This window comes from Boleophthalmus pectinirostris, unplaced genomic scaffold (genome assembly GCF_026225935.1).
Source record: "Boleophthalmus pectinirostris isolate CB_2022bp ecotype Guang Dong unplaced genomic scaffold, ASM2622593v1 HiC_scaffold_13, whole genome shotgun sequence".
NCBI classification, from domain to species: Eukaryota; Metazoa; Chordata; class Actinopteri; order Gobiiformes; family Gobiidae; genus Boleophthalmus; species Boleophthalmus pectinirostris.
In genome coordinates this window covers 23,180,725-23,203,436 of record NW_026571036.1, presented here as the reverse complement: position 1 = coordinate 23,203,436, position 22,712 = coordinate 23,180,725, and the positions used below count along the sequence as shown (strand labels likewise).

The window sequence follows — 22,712 nt, the reverse complement described above, 5'->3', positions numbered from 1 at the left end:
ATTCTCTGTGATGTCTGTCCATGTCCTCTCTGTTATTGAGTCTGGAATCATTGGAGCTTCGTGTGCTTTTGTGAATGAGGAACAGAAAGTGCTAGAGAAGTAGGTCACACAACCCCTCTGGACAAAACAAACCTCCGAGTTTAAGAGTTTAGACCCAAACCGTCTGGAGCCAGTTCATCCAGGCAGAAATCCCAGAGCAGAGTCGGGGGGTAGGAGCATAAAAGCATAATTTAAGTCTATTCTTCTTATTTATTTATTTATTTAGCGGGGACACTGTGCACTAATGTAAACTATTCTGTAAATGTTCCAAAATTTACTTTAAATAGCTTTCTGGCTAAGCCCTTGTATCACTCAAGATATAATTCCTTAGCCTGAAATGGTACTAACAATGGCATTAAATTCCAAAGAGATGAGCAACAGATCTGTAGAGTGGCAATGTCAGTAAGAATGTATTGTATTTTATTCTTTTTTTTTTTTCAATAATAAAAATAATAAGTAAGTTTCTTATTATATTGTGGAACTAGAGCAAGCAATAACATCTCCATGGAAGTAAGCACCATTAGAAAAGTTACATAGTGCGCCTTTACAAGCCAACAAATTGAAATGCAGACGTGATAAACAGATCCAGCTGGGTTAGACTTGGACAAACTTTACTAATCCACAAGGGAAATTACTTGGACACAGTAGCCCATGAAGAGAGTAGATAATGAAGAGAAAAAAAATACATACGGTAATAATAAATTCCAAATAAGTAGCAAAAAAGCAAGCGACTGGTGTATGTACAAGTAGAAATAAAACTGAAAAATAAGTACAGAAAGTTTAGTTGAATTTAAATAAAACTATAAAAACAACATTATTCACAAAGTAAAGGTCACTCATTGAATTGTAAGACTCATGTGAGCCTATATGAGTCAGTGCATTTTCTCAGCAGCGGCAGACTGTGGCATTGTCCACAGATGAAGCGGATCTGGGTGAATAAGGACATGAATAAACAGGACCATGTTGTTCAAAAGAGACTGCACTGTTGGCTTCAGCCTCCAGCTCAGAGCCTGCGTGCCATTATCCCATGTGGGCCGGCATTATTTCACAGAATACAGCTAAAGCTAACCCAGAATGAGCATTGTTAAAGCGTGACAATAACATCAGCCATAACTGAATTGTGCATGATAATTCAAACTGTGGCGCTAATTCTGTTGGGTGTTTTATGGGGAAGAAATGCTATTGTGACTATATTGTTTTTTCTGGAACTTAATATTAAACTGCAAGTAGATCACCATTTTGCATTTTGTTCATTGTAAAATTCAATGTTGAAATGGCTTACTAACAGAAATGTGACCAATGAATTAAAAACTGCAGAACTGAGAAGCGCCTGCCTCTTCATAATGGCAGTTTACATGGTTTTTGCTGGTCTTTTTTGTTTGTTTTTTGCTGCTGAACATTGTGTGTATGCCTTGGAGTCAGCTTTCAAATAATCACAACTAACTTCAGAGTAGTGGGCAGATAAGAGGTAGGTGAAAATCCTCTCAAGTTTCAAATACAGGACAATGCAAGATTACTCCAACAAGCTTGAATCAATAAGAAAACATCTCAGAGTAAGATAATGATAAGAGAACACCTCTGTAATATTAAATGTTTATATATCTTGTTGTATTCTATTCTATTGTATTGTACACAGTTTAGCTACCCCATAATAAAATGTGTTGTTTGATAATGTTTTATAGTAATTTTAACACAATTTTACACGTAAATCCAATATATATAAATCTACCTACACTGAATATACACATTTTGGTATATTTCATAAACATTTGTAACATTTCAACATGAGAATTTCTATATGTTTTCCTCCCTGTTTACCTCAGGAATCACAAAAACAGAACCACATTATCTCATTGGCATAAACAGTGGGGCTACAGTTTATGAGAATATCCATTGAACTCCATGAAGGTCCATTTATATTATACACTGACATTTATTGGACATTTGCAATTTTACACTTGATTGGCTGCATTGCCCAGGGATAATCCAGAGATGGAGGTAATGCACAGCTATAAAGACAATATAATCCCATCATACAGCCCGGGAAACATATTCAGTCTGGGTGGATAGGTACAGTAGGTGTAGAAAGTGGGGGGAGGCTTCACACTATAACACACAACATAAAGCTTACACAAAACGCCCACATTAAAGGGGTCTACATCACGTTGTTGTCCAGAGAGTGGTAAAAAGGCTGGAGTTACTTTGCATGGCTGAACAGGCTGGGTTTAATTCAGTGCAGAAATATAGCATCTGCAGCAGGCCCGTCACAGTGGAGAAATACTGCCCTCTAGAGGCAGGATTTAAAACACATCTTGTATATTTGTATTTAGAAGTAGTAAGGGCAAGGACTTAAAAATAAAAAATCCCCATGTGGCCAATAATCACTGACCAAACTTCATTCACTGCCATTGGGTAAATGCATCAATTACATTTAATCGTATTTAACAATAAGTATCATTTAAAGGCAATGGCACAGCAAGTATTGTGTTATACAGTTCTCAAAAATGATGGTGACTTATTATTTTCAGTGTATCGAATGTGAGAAAGGATCTTTTTGCATTTCTAATATTAATTATTGTTTATTCTATAGTTGACCACTAGGTGTCACTTTTGGACAACTTTGTGGAGCGTGCATCATCAGTTCCATGTAATAGTTCCAATGAAATCTGCTCTATAAAAAAATACATTTCGACTTCTTCTTTTTTCCCAGTGTCTTAAAGTTGCGTTCTGTAACTTTTCTTGTGGGTCTGTTAAATTCTCCATTTCTTTCTTCATAGAGACCAAACCAGATCAAGTTAAAGGTCAGATCTATGGAGAGGCAATTCTGACTACCTCTGAGCTACAGAACCACCTGTAATTTAGTAAGTATAAGAAAGAGCTATTTAATGTCATATTGTGTAATATTCTAGGTGGAGCAATAACATATTCATAGAAACAAGCAGCTGACAGACCCCCAACCTAAAAGTTTCACAGTCCACCTTTAACATAGGACCTTCGAGAGTGCAAGACAGTCACTTAAATTTCTCTGATGTTAACTTGACAGGGAAATTCCTCTCTTTAAAAGACAATAAGGAAAAAGGGAAATGTCTGGTTTGAAATAAAATTCAAAAGAAAAATTAAATGGTTTCCCAGAAGAAGTTATGCAAATGTGGCATGTTGGAGTTATACTTCCACTTTCAGATCATGACTAAAGAAGACATGGTGGGGTCAAATAATTACCAACTAGGGCTAAATTGTGAGTTTAAGAGTATATATGTGTAATATGACAGCAAGGTGTAGGTGAAAACATGGACAAACAGGGACCTCCTAAAGCATGACAAAAATCAACACACAATTACACCAGAGCTAAACTGCAATATAACTATTAACACCCATTGAACCACTTCCCCATTGGCCTAGACAAAACTGGCACTACCCTGTAATAAAATTATACCATTGCAAATAGCAGAGGTTGTCTAGGTGTGGCACTGTTTAAAGTTTCAATTTAATGTCCTCTCCAGTGGAAAGTGTGGGCAGTCAGGACACCTCTGCAGACCTCCCAGGTTCTAGTGTGGATAATGTACTTCTATGGAGGCATGTTTACTCTGCACTGTACCACACTGGTTTGGGATGTGCGTGTTTTCCTTTACATTACTGCCCTCAGGCACAAACATTCAGACCCCTATGTTATAGACCCACTGCTGTTTAAACATGCCCTGCACTTCAACCATTCCCTGTGCTGGTAACAACAGCACAGCCACTCAGCACAGGAGAAAAAAGTGTTAGTTATACAGAAGCCCTACCATTATATTTATTTTTATTTTTTTTTAAACGAAATAGTCCTAACTACTGACTGGTGACTAACAATACTTTTCTAACTCCTGGAATCATACCATTTATCTCAAAAATAAGCATTTTTGTGTGTTTTTGTGTTTTGTTGTGGTCTGCATAAAAAGGAGAAGTTGTTTTATGTATTTATTTTTAGGCCTAGTAAAATGTGAAAGTTGTAAATGATGGGTAATTAAAATAATAAACCTATCTGACAAAATATGAGATAAACAACTATATCTATATACTGAACTAACAATTTTCTTACTAAAAGACATAAACACATGCATTTCATCAAACAAAAATGTTTACAGGACAGTCTATGGTTTTAATGCATCTTATGTTCTACCAAATAGTTAGTTAGAGAACCAAATTAGGATAAAATATAGGCTTATTACTGCTATATAACATATATTTTGGATTGTTAACGGCATATAATTTGTCTATATTGTTTACGTTAAAGAACCTTTTTTGAAAAATCTGAAAAGTGGCTATTTATATCGGAACACATTAGGTACACGGTGATTGGTCGGAGTAAGAATTTAACGTGAATTGATTGGCTGCTTTCACACTGTCCCTAATATTAACCAATTAGAAATGCGAGAGGGCGGGGTTTATGCACTCAACTTTTTCCTCCTCGGTTTTGACTACTCTCGCACTTGGGAAGGGTGTTGTTGTCTGTCTGCCACATTCAGCGGCCAAGGTCGACACAAACTATCACTTCCACTGAGAATCCGGCTTTTACTTCCTGAAAAACTGTCCCTAGAAGACCCATACCGGTGAGTTGCCGACTTTTGTCAAGTTTTGTGGCCGCTACGGTTGGTTTAGGGAACTTGGTATGTAGCCTATGCGCTCAAATCAGTGACTGTCAAATGTACAGTTCACATGGAAGGAGATGCCGGGGAGGACGCGTAACTTTATGGACCATTTATTCACAATCTGAGGGCTAAAACATAAATTGCTATTGTTTTAACTGTTTTTTTATGAAGAGAAGCTGAAAATTATTGTTGATTTGTGATTTTTTTCCCCCCCGCTAGCTTAACATTTTGAGTTATTACATGCAGGATGAGTTCTTGGTTAGCTTGAAATTAGCTCATAAACTAGCCAAAGTAATCAAATTGCAAATTTTCTTCACATAACATACCTCGATCGTATGTCACGTTCATATAACACATACAAGAGTAATGATTTACAGTGTTTTATTTCGATTAGCTACTGGTTGAGGTTAATAATCAGTGCGTTTGTTTAGGCTAGCCCTGCAGGATCTGTCATCAAACTAGTGTACGAATGCAAGCAGGTGCCTCGGAGCTAAAGTCTACAGTTTATGGCCCGAATATGTGAATTTCCGCAGCGTTAGAATAGGCCTTTTGTTTTAACCACACAACGGCAGCTGCTTTAGTTTCTTATCTTGAACCCGGTCTGCAACCCACTTCTGCTTCTCTGTATATTTTTATATCAAGCCCTGAGCACAGCAAGCTTGATTTTTCCATAGTAGCAAACCTCAAGTTGTGATGTAAGAAGTAATGATAATGCCAAAATTATTTGATCTTAACATGGGCTGTTTGTTGTGATGTGGACTAGTAATGGCAGTAGTATTCTCCCGTATTTCTTTTGAGACTATGACGTATCTGCTGTTATCTCCATGTAGTATTTAGTAGACAGCTATGATCTGAATGATAATATAGTTATGTAATGATTAATTTGTACTAGTTCATTGCTTGTTTTTTTCATACTTTTGGTGTAGAACTAACCATCAGAACTCTCTATTACTTTTATGTAAAATAAGTAAAACAAGTTTTGGAAATATTAGACTACCGTACTTACCTCTTATATTTTTATGTTAAAATTACAGGAAAATTGTCAAATGTTTTTGAAGAGCAGACATTTGTTTTGTATGGCAGGTATCAGTCATTCAATGCATGTGTTCACATGACGACATTATTTTTGCAACTTTAGAAACCACTCTCATTGTAGTACTGCTTTGCATAGAAACAGAATCTGATTTGGATAACATTGCATTGGGGAAGTCAAATAATATTCTGTCAGATAGTAATGGCCTGCTGATGGACTGTAAATGTGATAAATGAGGCTTTTACAACTTGAGAAACTATTATAACATTATGTAAATAAACTTAGATAAGATTGTGTGACAAACCAAATGCATATATTTGACTTGTTTGTTATTTTAGATATGGCTCAGAAGATTTCTGTGATTGATTACAGGTGTCTCTTATGTTCTGTGTTTAGTAGATCAGAACTGTGAGTCATAAAGAATATATGCTCATTTTAAAAGACTTGCTCAGTGTTATAAATGGAATGTGCTTTAGTGCAGTTCTCCTGCTGTAATGGCACTCTTTTGTTGAAGTCGACGTATGGCAACAGCTGCGCCTCCAACCCCTTTGCGTTATTCTATGTGTATGTGTGTGTTCTCTCCTGTGTGTGTTTTGCTTTTCGGTTTGCCAGGCTGTAATTGTAGCATTTCTGGAATGTGGGGCTGAATTATGTGACTTAAACATGCTGCACAATGGCTGTTGTGGATGAACCTGATCTGTCTTGGAGCAAGTTGAAATAGTTTGCATGTTTGCTGCACGGGCTGACATACCTTTCTGCCACATTAGACACTGAGAGCCTTCAAGACAAGATTTGTGGTCTTAAGCAACAAGAGTTTTCCATTAAAATATTGTAGTGGCCTCCCATGAGCTAATTTGCCTACCATTAACCTAAAACTAAGTTAGACACTAAATTAGTCTAACTAATGATTATGCTTAAATGGAATTATTAAAAATCACCTTGATCTCAGCAGAAATCTATTTGGAAATTCTGCAACAACTAGTCCAATTCAAATATAGGATCTATCAATTTACATTCCTGTACTCCAGCATCAAGAAAAGTGATGAACGAAAATGGAGATATGATTTTAACAGACCTGTTCTGTTAACATACGAATTATGATATGAATAAATGTGCTTAATTGTCTGATTTAAACACAGATCTACTGCAGTCACCATTTCGTGTGTAATTTTATCTGACAGTAAAACAGGCTCTTGTAGGACACCTGTAGTTGTTTAAAGCTGTTGACCTGGAGATACACTTTGCCAAAGACAAATAGTACATGTATTTATAGCTGCCTCTAAGGTTCCCTGGTCAATGTTGTTTCTGCTGTCTAAAAGCAGTTAGGTCTGATGGCATTGTGGAGGGGTTTGGTAAATAAATACTTGGTACAAAGACTTTGCCCTTTTGACCTTGTCACCTACTGGACCTCAGCGCTTTAGATTCACTGTTGCTTGCACCATTTCCATTTTATTCATAATGCAGTCATTTGAGTTTTAAAAACTGTAAGGCAAACATGGCAAACATGTCAAACTCAGGCCTGGGGGCCACATTTGGCCCTTGATATAATTATATTTGGCTTGCAAGATCATATCAAATAAGTATTAGAGCTGGTCTGCCCGCTACAGATAGGCTATATTATTATATTATTTCTTTAATTACATTATTTATTTAAAATTGTGTTATTATTTTATATTATGCTTGTTCTGTATTCAGTGTTTAAGCAAAACTATTATTAAACATTTATTTTAATAAGAAATGGTTTAAAATTACATATCTGGAAAGAAGAGAAAACATGCAGATGTTGTTGAAATTTTTAAATAAATATTTAGTTTGGTCCACGACTTAGTCCCAGTTTTTAAATTCGGCCCTCTGTGAATTTGAGTTTGACACCCCCTCCTGTAAGCCATCAAACCTATCTATCTCTATGGAAACAAACTAATGGCCATGTTACAGGTCATCTGTTTAGAGACGACCTTGGTCATAGTATTAATTGCATGTTTTTTTGGGTTTTTTTTTTTTATATATATATTTTTGCAGTATTGGGTATTTAATAAAACACATACAACTGAATAAATGCAAGATTGATCAGCTTAATTATATACTGTGGAATATTCCAGGCAAAGCAATGACCAGAAAAGTGCCAATAGTGTGGCATTATTGCAATGCAGAAGTAAGAATTTTGACTTTTGAACACCTGCCAGTAGTTGACCTATCTTTAACCTCATCTTCTTTTAGACTTATAAACGAAAGTAGTAATGAGTTAGGAGTTAACACCTTTTGAATAAGCAGTTCAAGTCAGTCCGTCAAAGTTTCAAACTGATTGTATTGTTGTATAGTATCCACTGACACTTTTTAGTAAGTTCTAGTAAGTTTGATGAATGTTGGTGATGTGGGGGTTGCTGTAATGTTGGTTTAACTATATTTGTCTACATGTCTATTTTTGCGAACTGTGTGCAGCAAAGTTAAACTCCTTCATCTGTCATGGTTTGGGGTCAATTGTGTAAAGCTCTCCAAACCTATGATCTGGAGAAATAAACAGTGAAAAGCGCAAAGGACCTGACAGGCCGAACACATGTAAGTTGGCAGACAATGAATGGGCTGCAGGGCTGTCGAAAGTTAGAAAATTTGAAAAACAGGATATGGCATCTCACACCCATGTTCTCACACTGCTGCGGTTAGACACTTACAGTGAGAAGTTGCCTCCAGCCATGCAATGTTTCTCTAAACATACCTGCTGCTGTGGAGCTTGTATTAAAATAGCTTCTGCACATTTTCTCAACATAAAAGTTACCAGAGCAGTGTCACCCCCTGTGTTGTTCCACATATGGAGGAATGGTGACTAACCTCAATGTACCACAGTAGGGCTTTATGAATAACAAAACAAGTTATTTTTCTTTTAGATATTCTCATGGGCTTAAGTATTATACTAAAAGAACCTATACTGTTTAGAATACAGTTAATTATGACTAGATGTGTTTGCTTATCTAATTTGTAAAGCCTTTCTTTTGTGAAGAGCTAGATTAAGGGATCTAATTTAATGTAAATTTCAAATGAAGCTGTCCTGGGACACATAATTTTTTCTAGACACAAAGATTTTTTTATTTGTTGGTGTTAATTTGAGAATGATTCTACAAATATATTTTAATGCTTTGGTACCCAGACCTGTTAAATGAAATCTGTTTTTGAACTGTTGAACTGAAAAACCACAGCAGTTGCATACCCACATTATTAGCAAATAGCCACAACTGAATGAATCATGGTCAGTGTGTGGCCCCAGAGAAGAAATACCCACATGCCTGTGTTCATTATAACCAGTGATGGGAAGAATACTTTGAGAATGTATTTAGTAACAGAATACTGAATATATCATCATGTAGTCTGATACATGGTCAAATCAGATTACTATATTTTGAATACTTAGAATACTTTCACTCTGAGTTGCATTTAGAGCTTGATGTTTTTGTTTTACATTAACTCATGTCTAATTACAGAAGGAAATTCACATGCACACTCATTACAAGAGCTGAGAGATATTAGCTTTTTTCTCACTAATACTGTGCAGTCCAAAGCCAAAATTGTGTGGTCAATTATCTCCATGTACTCCTTTTAATTTAAAAAAGTAACTGCATTCTGATACCACCAAATGAAAAAGTAATTGTACCAGAATACACGTACTCAAAATTAGTATTCTGAATATGTATTTTAGTACATGTATTTAGTTACTTCGCAACACTGATTATAAGATGCCATTAGTGTTATCTTTTAGTTCCACATTTGGAAACGAACTGTATTTGTTTACAGTTGGATTAGCTGTTGATCGTTCCCTCCCCTACACAAAGAACCATTCAACCTGAACAAATCTCTTTACTTAGCGTGGCTTATGCCTCAACCTGAGTATTTAAAGTGCTTAACCTGGAAGCACTCATGACTCACCACTTTTCCTTATTTCTCCATTTCTAAATATACCCTGTGTGAATGAATGGTGTTCCTCAGGGGCCTGTGCTTTTCCCGTTGACATTTCACTTTTTGCATCCTGTCAGCAAAGTTAAAACAAGTGCTAATGTTACTTACTCACAGTGGGGCTGAAGATTTGGGGAAAATATGTAAATGCGATTTTTCTGACAAGCATTGTGATTATTGTTTATGTTTTAATAATAGGACTTAATAATAGGACTCCCCTCAAGGTTCATATTTTAACGCACCCAGAAGAATTGAGAGAGGGAGAGAAGGAGATACTTGATTGATCCTGAGGGAAATTCAAGACAAAAAGAATGAAATATGAACTGACAAAGACAAACTGATACAAGAAGTACATTTCAGAACTTGTTTGTACAGTTCTAAAGTACATGCTTTGTTTTTTTTAATGTTGAGTAAGATTATTCTGTTGCTTGTGGAGTAAATTATGGTCCTTAAAAACTGCAGCCTTTGCAATCATTCAAATTCTATTGTATGTAATGCATTTAAGGATTTTGCTGTTTGTAATTCTTAATACTGTGATTGTCTGTAGGTGTGCGCACTATAAATTCCTAACAGTAATAGACATTTTGTCATGTCTCAGTTGTAACTGTTATTATGTTTTTCAAATGCAGCGTGTTTGAGGAAGTCTCAGCCACACATATTTTTGCCTGAGTGACCGACCAAGAGCACTCGTCACTTTTTAGGTCAAGAAAACAGACCCAGGTGCTGACAGACTGGAGGGGTCAAGTATCTTCTGAGTCCACCATGAAACGTTGAGCCGAAGCTACAGGCCACTGCACTAAAATAGGTTTGTTTTCGTAATGAACTTACTTCTATGCCCCACTTGTAGCTTTGGTACAGTCACAGACCACCCCTCAGCACTGTCAAGAATCCACTCATTTGGTCCAGTTAAAACAAGCACTCGGATCCCTCAGATGGGCATGTAGTCCATTATATTCTGGAGGTATGTGCATGTAATCACAATTTGTTGATGTTAGAATTCTTCTGGTAATCAAAGGCAGTGGCACATGTGTTAGTTTCAGCTGATGTTGCTTTGAGCTGGATCATGGTGGATTCAGTTTGCTGATCGAGCAAGGTTCCCACAGATCCTGGAAAACCGGGAATGGAATTTGAGTCTTATATTGTCAGATAAGAAAGAATTTGTTCTGAAGCAGTAACTGATTGATGTAAGTTTTGATATTACATAAATGAAACAGAATGAAAGTGGACTTGTTAGTACTTCATAAACCAATGAATAATACAGGTTTAGACAACCTAGCTTTGTTGAAGTGTTTGGATTTGTTTCATTACTGCGTACTTGCTCACAATAATTACTATATATTGACTTATCGTTCAATATATGAAAGCTGGAACAATTTTTTTTTTTAATCAGTATTTATCTTTTGTACATTTTCTTTGCACTACTAGGATATTTGTAGTTATATTTGGCTATATGATGAGATTTAAGCCATAATTTTTTAAATTATTAACTTCTATGACCCATTATAGATGCAAACTAAGTACTAAGTGTTTCATTCTTTTATTTATTTATTGCAGTTTATGATTTTGCTGTTCATGAATATTGTAGATTTAGAATATTTTTTGTAGTTTAAATTTGTTCTGGTTATTGTGTTAGTGGCATAAATTGTTGTTTATCTTTTATGTTTATGTCAGCAATGTATCGTGACAGGCCTATGTGTCCACTGATTCACCATGGCTTGTAAGAACATTTTTGACCAGTTTATATTATGATACAAATGTTAATGCAAAAATAAGGCAGTGCACTTCTTCCTGTATGGTCACCCAACAAACTGTTAAATTCTTGTGATGCTTTCTCAGGCCTTTATGAACCTGTTTCTGTGGAGTGTACGACCACTATGACTGGCATCAGGTGTGTGAAAATGTGTTTTGCCTTTACTTTTATGGTAGCTCCTCTAGCAGACCACATTGGGTCTTTTTAAACCATAGGTATCCAGCCAATCCTCTGACACTAAAAGCATGTGTTTTGGAGCAGAGATCAGACTTTGGAGGAGGACAGTTTTGTTTTGAATAGTAATTTTTTAAGTCTAAAATACAATCAAATCAATACAAACAAAGGTGAAGCCTTGTAGTTCTAATTAACTTGACCTTAATCTTGAACATTCTCCCAAACTAGTATCAGATCATGAATTAACACTGTCAGTATTTCAGTATTTTTATATATACTTTTCTTTGCTCTGGGAATATTTTGTTTTTGCATTTTTTTCCCTTAAGATTTAAGGCTTCTATGATTTAATACAGACATTACAAACTAAGTACTAGTATTTATTGTAACTCTTTTTGTTTTAAACAATATTGCAGATTTAGAGTAGTTTTTGTGGTTTAAATCTGCTCTTGGGTTGTTTTGTCAGTTGCATATATTATCATCTATATTTATTTCGACAACTTATCAAACTTCAAAATTTGTTATCATGACAGACCTAGCTGTATGTTAGATTCTCAGTATACTTTTAATTAACTGTAGCCCGATACATTCAAAGTGGTGTAGTGAATATTCCTTGATGTGGGGCCTGTGTGGCGCTGGTTTGACACAGGGCTCAGTCACTCTCGGACATGGCGACCTCTGTGTGTGCTGTGCTTTGACATGCAGCTCATAGTAGAACACAAGTGGCATTGAGCGCCACGGAGGAGGAATTCTGACACCCGCGCTCCCACTTCTCCAGCCAGTTATGGTCTCTACGGACGAATACCAGCCGCCTTGCCTAACTTTCCAACTCCACATGGACTCTTCTGTTGTTCCTTAAGGCTTCCCCAGTCCCGCTCTGTTTATTAACATTCACAATATATTACGTATATATTTTTCAGACAGCAACAATACATATTAATAATAACATCAGTAATTACATTTATAATGAAGCATTGTATAGGGATGTATTGGAAAATCTATTCTATAGCTTATTGTGATTTGCTTTTGATTCAATGCCAAGCCTAGCAGCATTAACATTTTAGAGAAGACTGATAATATGAACTGATAAACTAATAATAAAATAATCTGCTGCATTGCACTAATGGTTTATCAAAGGTGAGACCTTACTGTTACTTAAATATCCTTGACTTCTTGTGATATTAGATTCTATGCTTGCTGATATAGCAATTATGAAAATTGTGCAATATAATGTCCAGCTCTGTTTTGTTGTTTGGTTCTATAGTAGCAGGTGTAGCTGCTGCTGTAAGAATCCCTGAGTGTTTTGTTAGTGGAGTCCAGATGTGGAGGAGGGATAGTGCTGAGTCTGTGAGGAGCGTGTGCATGTAGGCCGGACGAGCAGATGGCCAAGGGAAGCTTCAGGGAAAGGCATGCCTTTTCATATCAGAAAGTGAGTTTGGTTTAGAGGTGTGGCTGTCAACATTCACTTTATGGTGTCCAAAATTTAAAGAAATGGCTATTCATTCTGGTGAGAGAACTGAGAATAGTGATAGATGCATTCTACACTGACAGTAACAATGTAATCTGACATCTTCATGTGGTTTTCAGTATTCTTTAGTTTGCTCGTTTTTATTTTCCACACCACCAGAATTTACTCAGGGTCACATAATGAGGCTAAATTGGGGAATGGCGAAATAAAAAAGCAAATTTACATTTTGAAAAATAGTTGCTAAGTTTTGTACATTTTGCTTTTATTTATCATTTTAAAGATTAATCTTTGTCACTTCTGTAACTGCACTTTCAATAATGCTCAAACAACGTTTGTGTTATTAATAGGCCTGTCACGATAACAAATTTTGAAGAACAATATATTGCTACAAAGAAATATTGAAAAAAGCGATAATATTGTAAATGGACAATATCAGTAAAAGCAAACAAATAAAAGGGAGTATGAACCTATAATTAGTAATAGAAGTTATTTATACAACTCTCTACAGCTTGAATCTTGAAAAATGGCAAAAATCTCCCACTATTGCAAAGAAAAAGTACACATAAATATTGTGCCCCAAAATATATTGTTCCAGTTTTCATACATTTAGCGATAAGTCAATATAGTAATTATCGTAACAGACCTACTTATTAATGAACACAAATTAAGAAACTACACAAAGCTAAACAACAACTTCATTTTGCTCATTAATACAGCAAATATGCTGTATGCATATAATTTCCACCTCTGCCTTGAGCACTTGGTCCTCTCCAGAGTCTGCAGTATGAAGTGTTTAGACCGAACAGCCGAGTGCAGCCAACAGTAGCAGCCCTCCCATTCTGTCCTCCCCCGCCCCCCAGGCCCCTGCCCATATTAGGGCAAAACTCAGCCAGAACACCCCCTCCTCTCCCCTCCTCCCTCCCTGCCCCTCCACCCCTCCACCCCTCCACGCCTCACTGTCACATCCACTCCAGCGATGGCTGCCTCAGGGGCATGCAGCTCCCCTAACCCACTTTGAAGGCCTATTTTTCTGGCCAGTCAAAACAGCACTGTGGTAAATATGGATGCAAAAAGCCAAGGTTAATATTGCTTTTACATACCACAATTTTGAGCTAGAAATCTCTCATACCTCATAAACTACAATAAATATACTTTTGAAGAACATTTTTTACTGCACTATTGCTTTAAACTACTACATGCTTGTTCTGTTTATGTTATACAGTTGTTTTAGTAATTTGAACAATTAAAATGTCCTCTATTGGTCTAATTTAGTAGTATTGGCATAAAGGCTCATAATCTACTATAATATATTACAACTTAATCATACCATTGAAATTTAAAATGGTTTCTGGATGGGAGCAGAAACATTTTGATTTCAAAAACAGTGTCCAGATAATCATACCCTTAAAAGTTACCCTTTTTTGTACATATTTTGTAGAACTGCACACATTTTTTCAGCTCACACATTGTAAACAACTCCAGTAGCACTGACTTTTGACTGGAATAGGAAAGACTCAAATATGAACTGATAAACCAATCCAAGAATCTGAATTTCATGTTTGTAAAGGTACAACTAGATTTTCTTTCTAGAACTTAGAAAAGTATTCCATTAGTGATTCCAATTTGACTGATATAAGTACAGTATAAATGTCACTTACTGCCTATATTTAATCTGTAAGCAGTTATTTTTGACCATTGTAGTCTTTTACAAGTTTATTAAATTATACAATGAGCAATAAAGTCTAATTTTGTTATGTCTTTGTTGTCCAAGTTGTCTTTAGTGCTATGGGGGAGAATTTTAGACACCACCATAGTCTCTTGTATTAGTGGGAAACACAACAACTTTCAAACTCTTATCTATAACTGACGAAACTCTTTGGGAGGTTGTCTCTTATTCACGCTACCAAACCACATGCCAATGACACCCATGTTCTATCTTATATCCTATAATTAATATGTGATGTGCTTTTACGTCAGCGTTGCAGGACAAGCATAATAATAATAATGATAATAATAAAGAGTACCCTTAGAAGTTTTGGAATTTGCTGGTTGAGGTGACAGATGTCAAAACTCATTAATGTCTTTTGTTATTGATGCCTTTAGTAGTTCCCCAAGGTGTATTCTAGCTTAGCCGAGATAGGAGTTTTTGTTTTCCAGTGTGACAGCCCTAAGTTACTAAACTTGCAGTGCTAAGCTTTACTGTCAGCACCAAATTCTGTCATCTGATTTAATGCCAAAAACATGCAATGATGCTCCGCCAAAATGTCAAAGCAATTGGCTGCAAGTTCCTCTCCTCCTACTGAGTTTAACCATGCCACACTGGGTTTATAATGATTATTTAATTTGGTCTTTGGCAGAATTTTTTGCAGGAAACCCAAATACATACTTTTCTGTTTGATCAGCTTCCAAGTTACTGCACACATTTTTAAGTATGAAATGTTTTGAGTCTAATTGGGTTGAATTCTTCTGACATTCTGGGAGTCTGCCTCTGTTTGTCACCATGGAGATGTTACTGCTTTGCCCGTGATGTTCCATAATATGACATTAAACATATCCATCTAGCATTTATTCATTAAAGGTGTTTCTTTTGCTCAAAAATACAATAATTATTTCTGTGAATATGGACAACTCTCCACAGATCTGAATTGTAATATAGCGTAGTGCTCTAACCTGTGTTTCTCTATGTGATGACTTCTGATGAGTTTTTGAAAATCAGACATCAGATATAACCCCAGAGGCAACTTGCTACATTTAGAAAAAGAGGAACAGGAAGTAGATTCCACAAATGGTGGATCAGGTTTGCCAAGTTTTGTGTGTGTCAGCATTTCCTGTAATGTGAAGGCTTGAATTTTCTCCATCTGTGGCCTCTAAATGTCTAAATAATACTTTATATAAATTCAGTAATAAACAAATAAATAATTTAATGAATAAATTGTTATTCATCTATTACTACTCTTTGACATTCCTGTTGTTTTAATGTAATGTTTAAGGTGCACTTCATAACCTTTTTGGTAGAGGATAGTGCCACCTGCTTGTCTCCATACAGATGCTACAGAATATTCCAGTGTATGGCATTAAGCTTAAATATCTCCACATTGGTGACTTCCTCTGGCCAAGTCACAGGTCATATATGTGCAGTCCACAACAGAAAGATATTCTTGAGCATTAAAAGAAAAGTAATTAAATGAATGGGAAATGTATCTTTACTTTTAATGCTATACTGCAGAATATTAAGGGCAAAATTTAAGAAAAGTTATACAGTGCGCCTTTAAATGTGCATTCATTTAGCTGATTCCCACATTGATGAATTTAGATTTGCCTAAATCAGCACTAGATTAACATGCTGAATAGAAAATTCAGAGAATTCACATATTTTTCCATTGTCTATTTTTTGTCAACTATATCTAGATAGTTGGTATTTGGTGAGAGAGTGTGTCCAAAAATGTCATGTCAGTTGCAGACAGGAAGTTCAGTTGTCACTATTCTCACAGTGTTGTACTACACAAAAGGAACTACTCTGGGTTCCCACATGTTTGTTTTTGATCTACTCAGAATGGATTTCCTGTGTCAGTGCAAGTGAAATTTAAGTATGAATTTTGAAAATTTTTCTGTTTCAAATTTCAAATTTCAAAAAGGTATATTTTTCACCACTTAAAGGTGCACTATGTAACTTTTTGCTTGGGGGGTCCATCACCTGCTTGTTTCTATGGCTGTGTCATTGCTCTGCCTGGAATGTTCCACAGTATGACATTAAACAACTCTACCTTACATTTATTCAATTACTGGTGGTTTTATAGCTCAAAATTACCTTGAACCCTGAAAAACAGGCCTTCTGACTGTGAACAGGGTTGCCTTTCCACAGATCTGACCTGTAACTTGGTCTGAATTGGTTTCCATGAAGGTAGAAAGGCTTAAGTACGATACTGTGAAACATTTGAGACAAAGCAATAACATCTCCATGGAGAAAAGCATTTGACAGGGCCTCCACCTGAAAAATTACACAATGCACCTTTAAATTTGTCTTTTAGTTGGCACACACCCTCGTTGTAATAAAAAGTCTATGTATCTAATAATGTATACCACAAGCACACCTATATTACTGTAAGTAGTTTCAGTTCCCTCTTCTTTTTTTTCTTTGTGCAACTTTAAGCAAATCAGGCGTGCAATAAAAATAAGGTCAGATCAGATATTCTGGGGATTATTTTAACTGATGTATAATTTGAATCTTAATGCTCAGTTTGTCCCCAGCCCCCCTCTATAGACTGTGCTGGGTGCTTGCTGGACTGTTATGAATGCATTCAGCTGTTGCTAGGCAGAGTAAGATGCTCAGACATGTTTTCATCGCTCCTCGTTGCTCCTCATCGCTCCACATCACTCCACATCACTTCTTATCGCTCCTCATCACTCCATTATTCCAGCCCATTGAACCCCCTCCGAAGCTTAACCCCACTGTGAACCTTAGGCACTGTCTCGTCTCTATTTGCACTCCGCATTCTGACTTTTAACATGTGCATTGACTTCAACTTCAAATCTAGTGATCACTGAAATGTCACTGTGTCATAGGGTTGACAAAACTATCAAAATTACTTAACTGAGTAGTTTCAGTTCTAGTTTAAGTAAGAATCAAAACACCATCTTTCCTGGACAGTTTTGTAATGGTCTTGAGCACTATCAGAGCTAATATAAAACCACACGGTAACATAAATAAACTGTATTTTTTGATTTGTGTCTATTGTCTATAAAGAGTATTTTAAATCGGTATGAACATCAAGCCTATTACTTTGTAGGAGTGTGCAAAAATATCGAAATATTAATATATCATATAGTTTAATGTGATGATACAGTATCAATATTGTGGGCTGCTGTATCGATATATCGCCAAGATAATTTTTTATATATTTTACTAAATTATTTTGTTAAAGTACTACAGTTTTGTTCTATGTTTAGTGGAAGGAAACTCCTTAATGTGACACATTTGACATTTTCACTGTTTTGATGATTAAAATGTTTGTGTTTCATATGAACTTTGCTGAAGAAGTGGTTTAACAAAGACTTTTAGTATCACAGCCATAATTTAGCCTTTATTTTTAAATTAACTGTATCGAATCGATTTGAAATATATTGTATCGAACCAAAACTGCACTGTATCTTAAGATATGTATCGAATCGTGGCCTGTGTATGGAGGTATGTATTGTATCGGCAACGTCTTTATGATACCCAGCCAAGTTTGGACATTTTAGCATCATGACAACTATGATATATTATAGTGTAGTGGATTATTGTGGAAGAAATAATTTACTTATAATTGAATTAACAAAATTTTATTATTGCATTATCCACCAATGGGAGAGATCAGTGGATACTGTCGTTGTGTCCTTTACAAAACACTTCTCAGAGTTTGTTAGCATGATGATTAATTGGTGGTCAGAGTAGTTTAACATCACCTATAGTCTACCAGACCCAGTTTTTGTTTATTTTATCCCAAGAGAATCCTTAAAAAGAGTAAAAAATCCACATAAATCTCTATAAAACTAAAACATAAATCTTCTAAGTTTCCGTTATTAATGAAAAATTATCTAGATTCTGTGGATCTTGACGACATCATGGCACATGTACAAATTAAAATACCATGGCAACAAAAAGTTCATAAACAAAAAACTTCTCCTCCTCAGTTATTTGTCTGTTATTTCCTTTTTTGTTTGGTTAATCCTCTTGACCCTCCCATTCTCCTACCTCCAGATGAGTGTGTGTCCCTGTGTGTTTCTTGAAGTCCCATGTGAACTCCTGCTCCCCTCTGCGTGACATGGAGCTGCTGGAATGGCACTGTCTCAACACAGGGAGAGATGGTGCTCGTTCATGTAAATAATTGATTTACAGGTTCAATCCTGGATGTCTGTGGACCTCAACAGATGTCACGCGATTACAATGTGCGTCTCCTGGTGCTGTTTTTGTTATTAGAGGTTATTAGAGGAAGTAGCCCTGTCCCAATAATTACCATATCAAATTATCGTTCAAGAAATTATAGCTGGAACAATAGATTTTCAGGCTCAATATTTATCTTGTGTATATTGTTTTCCAAAAGTTAGGAGTGGGTTATTGCTTATATAATATAATAAGATCTGAGCTGTAGATGGATGAAAAAGTGAACTTCTAGAACTACTTATTTGATCATTCTGCTATTTATTTGTTGTAGCTCAGGCTTTTTAATAATACTGTATTTTAAAAAAAATGTTTACTGGGACATCCGACTTTATTTTTTATTGTGTCAGTGGCAAAAAGTAGTTTTAGTATTATAATTTTTTTGTGTTATTTGTCTGTAGCAATATATCGTGCTTCAAAATTAATGAGTGCCACATTTTTGGTGATAAGATTGAATTTTTTTTCCCTTTACTTGCAGTGCCCTGCATTTTCTCTTTTGTATGACTCCTTATTCAATAACAGAGATGCCCAGAGTTTGTATATAGTGTGTATCCATTGCTTTCAGAATGATGAAAAGTTAGCACTGTTCCCATAACAATTCAAAACAAAAAACATGTATTTTGAATGGTTAACTCAACTGTCTTCAAAATGGCACCATGTAACAGGAAGCTGATACCCATACAACCACAAACAGGTCAATAATAAACATTCTGGTTTCCTATTTATGTTTTGAAAGTGTGTGTAAAATTAGTACTTCGCTTTGGGTGGTTGAAATTTGGTTTCCTCTGTGTCACAGATTGGTGTGACTTCATTTAGAATATTTTCTTATGAAAGTTATTAGAACATTATAAAGGTTTATTCGTTTGTTTTAGTCCTGCTTTGATTCTGGTTGGCTGTGGTGTAGGTATTATGTCAAGCACTATTTCATCTTTACACTGTTTCTCTTTAAGACCTCTAGTATATAGATGAGATATATTTGTATTACTATATTTCTATACTTTTTCTTTTGCTTTTACATATACATTTATATAATTATGTCTTATTTGACACCAGTCTCTTGTTATTTTTGCTACTTATTTTGAATTTATTACTATTTTGCTCTTTGTTATTTATTATATGGTGATGTGTGAGCTACTGTGTCCAAATAAGTTCCCTTGTGGATCAATAAAGTTTCTCTAAGGGCCTGTTTACATGAGAAAGTTTGAGGGTAAAAACGACAAAATATTTGATCGGAAGTGCCTTTCGTTTAGACAGTGATGCTGTTTTTGGGGCTTAAAAACACAAAACTCTGAAACCACCCTTCATAGTGGAAAACCTGAATACGCTCCGCCCAAGACGCCAAACTCTGGTCAGTTCTGCTCATGTCACATACACGTTTACGTCACATACATACAGTACACAGAAACAAACGGCATGCATATCCAATCGAATTCCACACACTTTTGCATCACCGTATGCATGCAGATTTCCTTCCGAAAACACTCATCTAAACGCAGAATAAAAAGTGAAGATGCGTCACCACTTTTGCGTCTTCTGACTGTCATCATATAAATGTAGCCTATGTTAGCTCGAATTTAAACTAGAACATTTGTTGTGTTCTAAACAAACTATCTTTGATTAGCATAGTGCTTAATGATTATCTGAGCAGTAAAGCGTGCTCACTTAGCTCAGATCTTAAAGAGGCCCTTATTCTGTTAAAACACCACAGATATGAGGGCCAGATAAGAATGTTCTCTGTTCTGCTCCATTTAGCCCAGGGAACTGTGGGTAATGGAGTTCTTTGTACTACTGTCTAAACTCAGGACTCACACCACTGGTTTGGACTCATGATGGCATGATCAAAAACACTTCAAAGTTGTGTTTTTTACAGTTCACAGTTATGGTTTTAAGTTGTTGCTGTAATTTTCTTTTAGTCCATTCTCTTGAGGCATTTCAGTTTCAATGTGAAGACTGCAACATGGCCGACCATCGTGGAATGTTTAGAGTCCATTTTCGTAAGTGGAAAAGACCAGCTTGAGGGGATTCCTTTGCTATTCTATGTGAAGAGCACTTTTACATATGAAGATGAAAGATTTTGGGGGTTTTCATTTTCAATGAAAAGCAAAAGTGAGGTCCAAGTCTTTCCTTTTTCACCTCTTGAATTCCCCCTTTGACATGTGCTTTCCCTGGTACAACTGTCAGCACTGTCCTGACCACATACTTAACTTTATATGTTTACTTTCAGATACATAATTATTATTAAAACTTATGTGTTAGTCTTGAGGGATGATTAAGTTTATCAATGTAAATTTCAGTTGTTTCAGTTCAGTGGTACATAAAACAGTATCTTGATTGCTTTATGGAATAACTTGGGCTGTTAGTGCGTCACAGGCTTCAGTGCTGCATTTAGCTGGAGCCAGAGATAAAAACTAAAAGATCTTATAGTTTTCATTTAGGCTTTGAGAAAATGACAACAAATCTTTTCTTTTTTTTTTCTTTTTTGTATTCTCATTTGTCATGATTTGCCCAGATGACTATTTGAGGATATTATGGCAACCTGGGATCCAGAATATACATACATAACTACATTTTCAGATGGGCGTGATTGACAGGTGGTCTGTCCATATCAGAAAAAATAAAGGAAAAATCTGACATGACATTTTTTTTGTTTGTAAATGATAGATGACCAATGAGCTCCTTCGTTTCACATCCAACAAAGAAAAAACAAATCTGATTGCATGAGCACGTTTGACTGGATTGAGATACAGCAGAGGGAGTGGGGACCAGACTGATAAAAATCTGTATAAAACGTACAGATAGATATCATTCTGGACCTGCCTTGTTGTAAATGTTTTTTCTTGTTTCTTTGTTTTACTGTTCTCTAGTCTAGTGTAATACTGCCGAGTGTTACTATGTTGAGTCTTCTGTTCACTTCATTTGTGTTGAAAATTTGTTGCTTAGATAAGCATGAACACTGAGCCACCATCGTCTTTTTAATGACTCACTATGGGCCCATATTTTTATAAGTCCATTATTCTGAAGGGGTCATTGGAAAATTCCACCTCAAATCAATGTTTCCTGAAAAAACATGTTTGTTTTGGAGCTGTGTGCAGCCATCCCTGTCTCTGCCTGGCTCCACCACCTGCTGTGAGAGGGACGCATTTATTACTCTTATCTGTGCTTACTGTATGTCTGGAATTTATATTAAACATATTGTCGCTTTGGATTGTTAAAGGGCCTGTATTTGTGCAAATTTTGTCTTTTGCCACTAAATATGTGTTGTATTAGCAGCTCTTGAGGTCAAAATAAGTCTGCTGTTTGCTGTCTGCTTTTAAATATAAAGCCTTTTATTGTCCGATAATCATGAAGTGCACAGTTAGCATGTTAGCTGTTTTTTGCCTTACCAAGATGGTAAAACTCTGCCCTGGCCTCTGAAATGTTTGAAAACCATTTATAAACTCATCATGGTGAATAATTAGTATATTTAGGATTTAGTATAAACGTAGTATAATTAGGATTCTTGGAATGCATAAAGTATGTGAGAAATACATATGGACCACTGTAAACCTTTTAAAATGAACTGGAGTTTCCCCCCCACTTTTTTAAGACTGTAAAAATTAGGTACAGTGCCTTTTTAACATTTGGCTAGTTCAAGGTTGTATGTAAAACACGACTGAATTTGAGCTGCCAGTTTCCTGGTATAATTAAGCTGAGTTGACAGACTGGGGACATCTGTCTGTCTAGCACATCCACAAAGCTGTTAAGCGTTGAAAAAATGTTATATT

The 22,712-nt window shown here is 35.9% G+C and overlaps 1 protein-coding gene across 1 annotated transcript in view; it reads left to right on the top strand.

Moving 5' to 3' along the window:
* The first annotated feature begins 4,492 nt into the window (after positions 1-4,492).
* fam49a (family with sequence similarity 49 member A) overlaps positions 4,493-22,712 on the top strand; it is a 32,592-nt gene continuing 14,372 nt past the window's right edge. The window contains exon 1 of the mRNA XM_055149323.1: positions 4,493-4,625. The gene's annotated coding sequence lies outside the window, so the exon portion shown is untranslated. The remainder of the gene's footprint in view (positions 4,626-22,712) is intronic.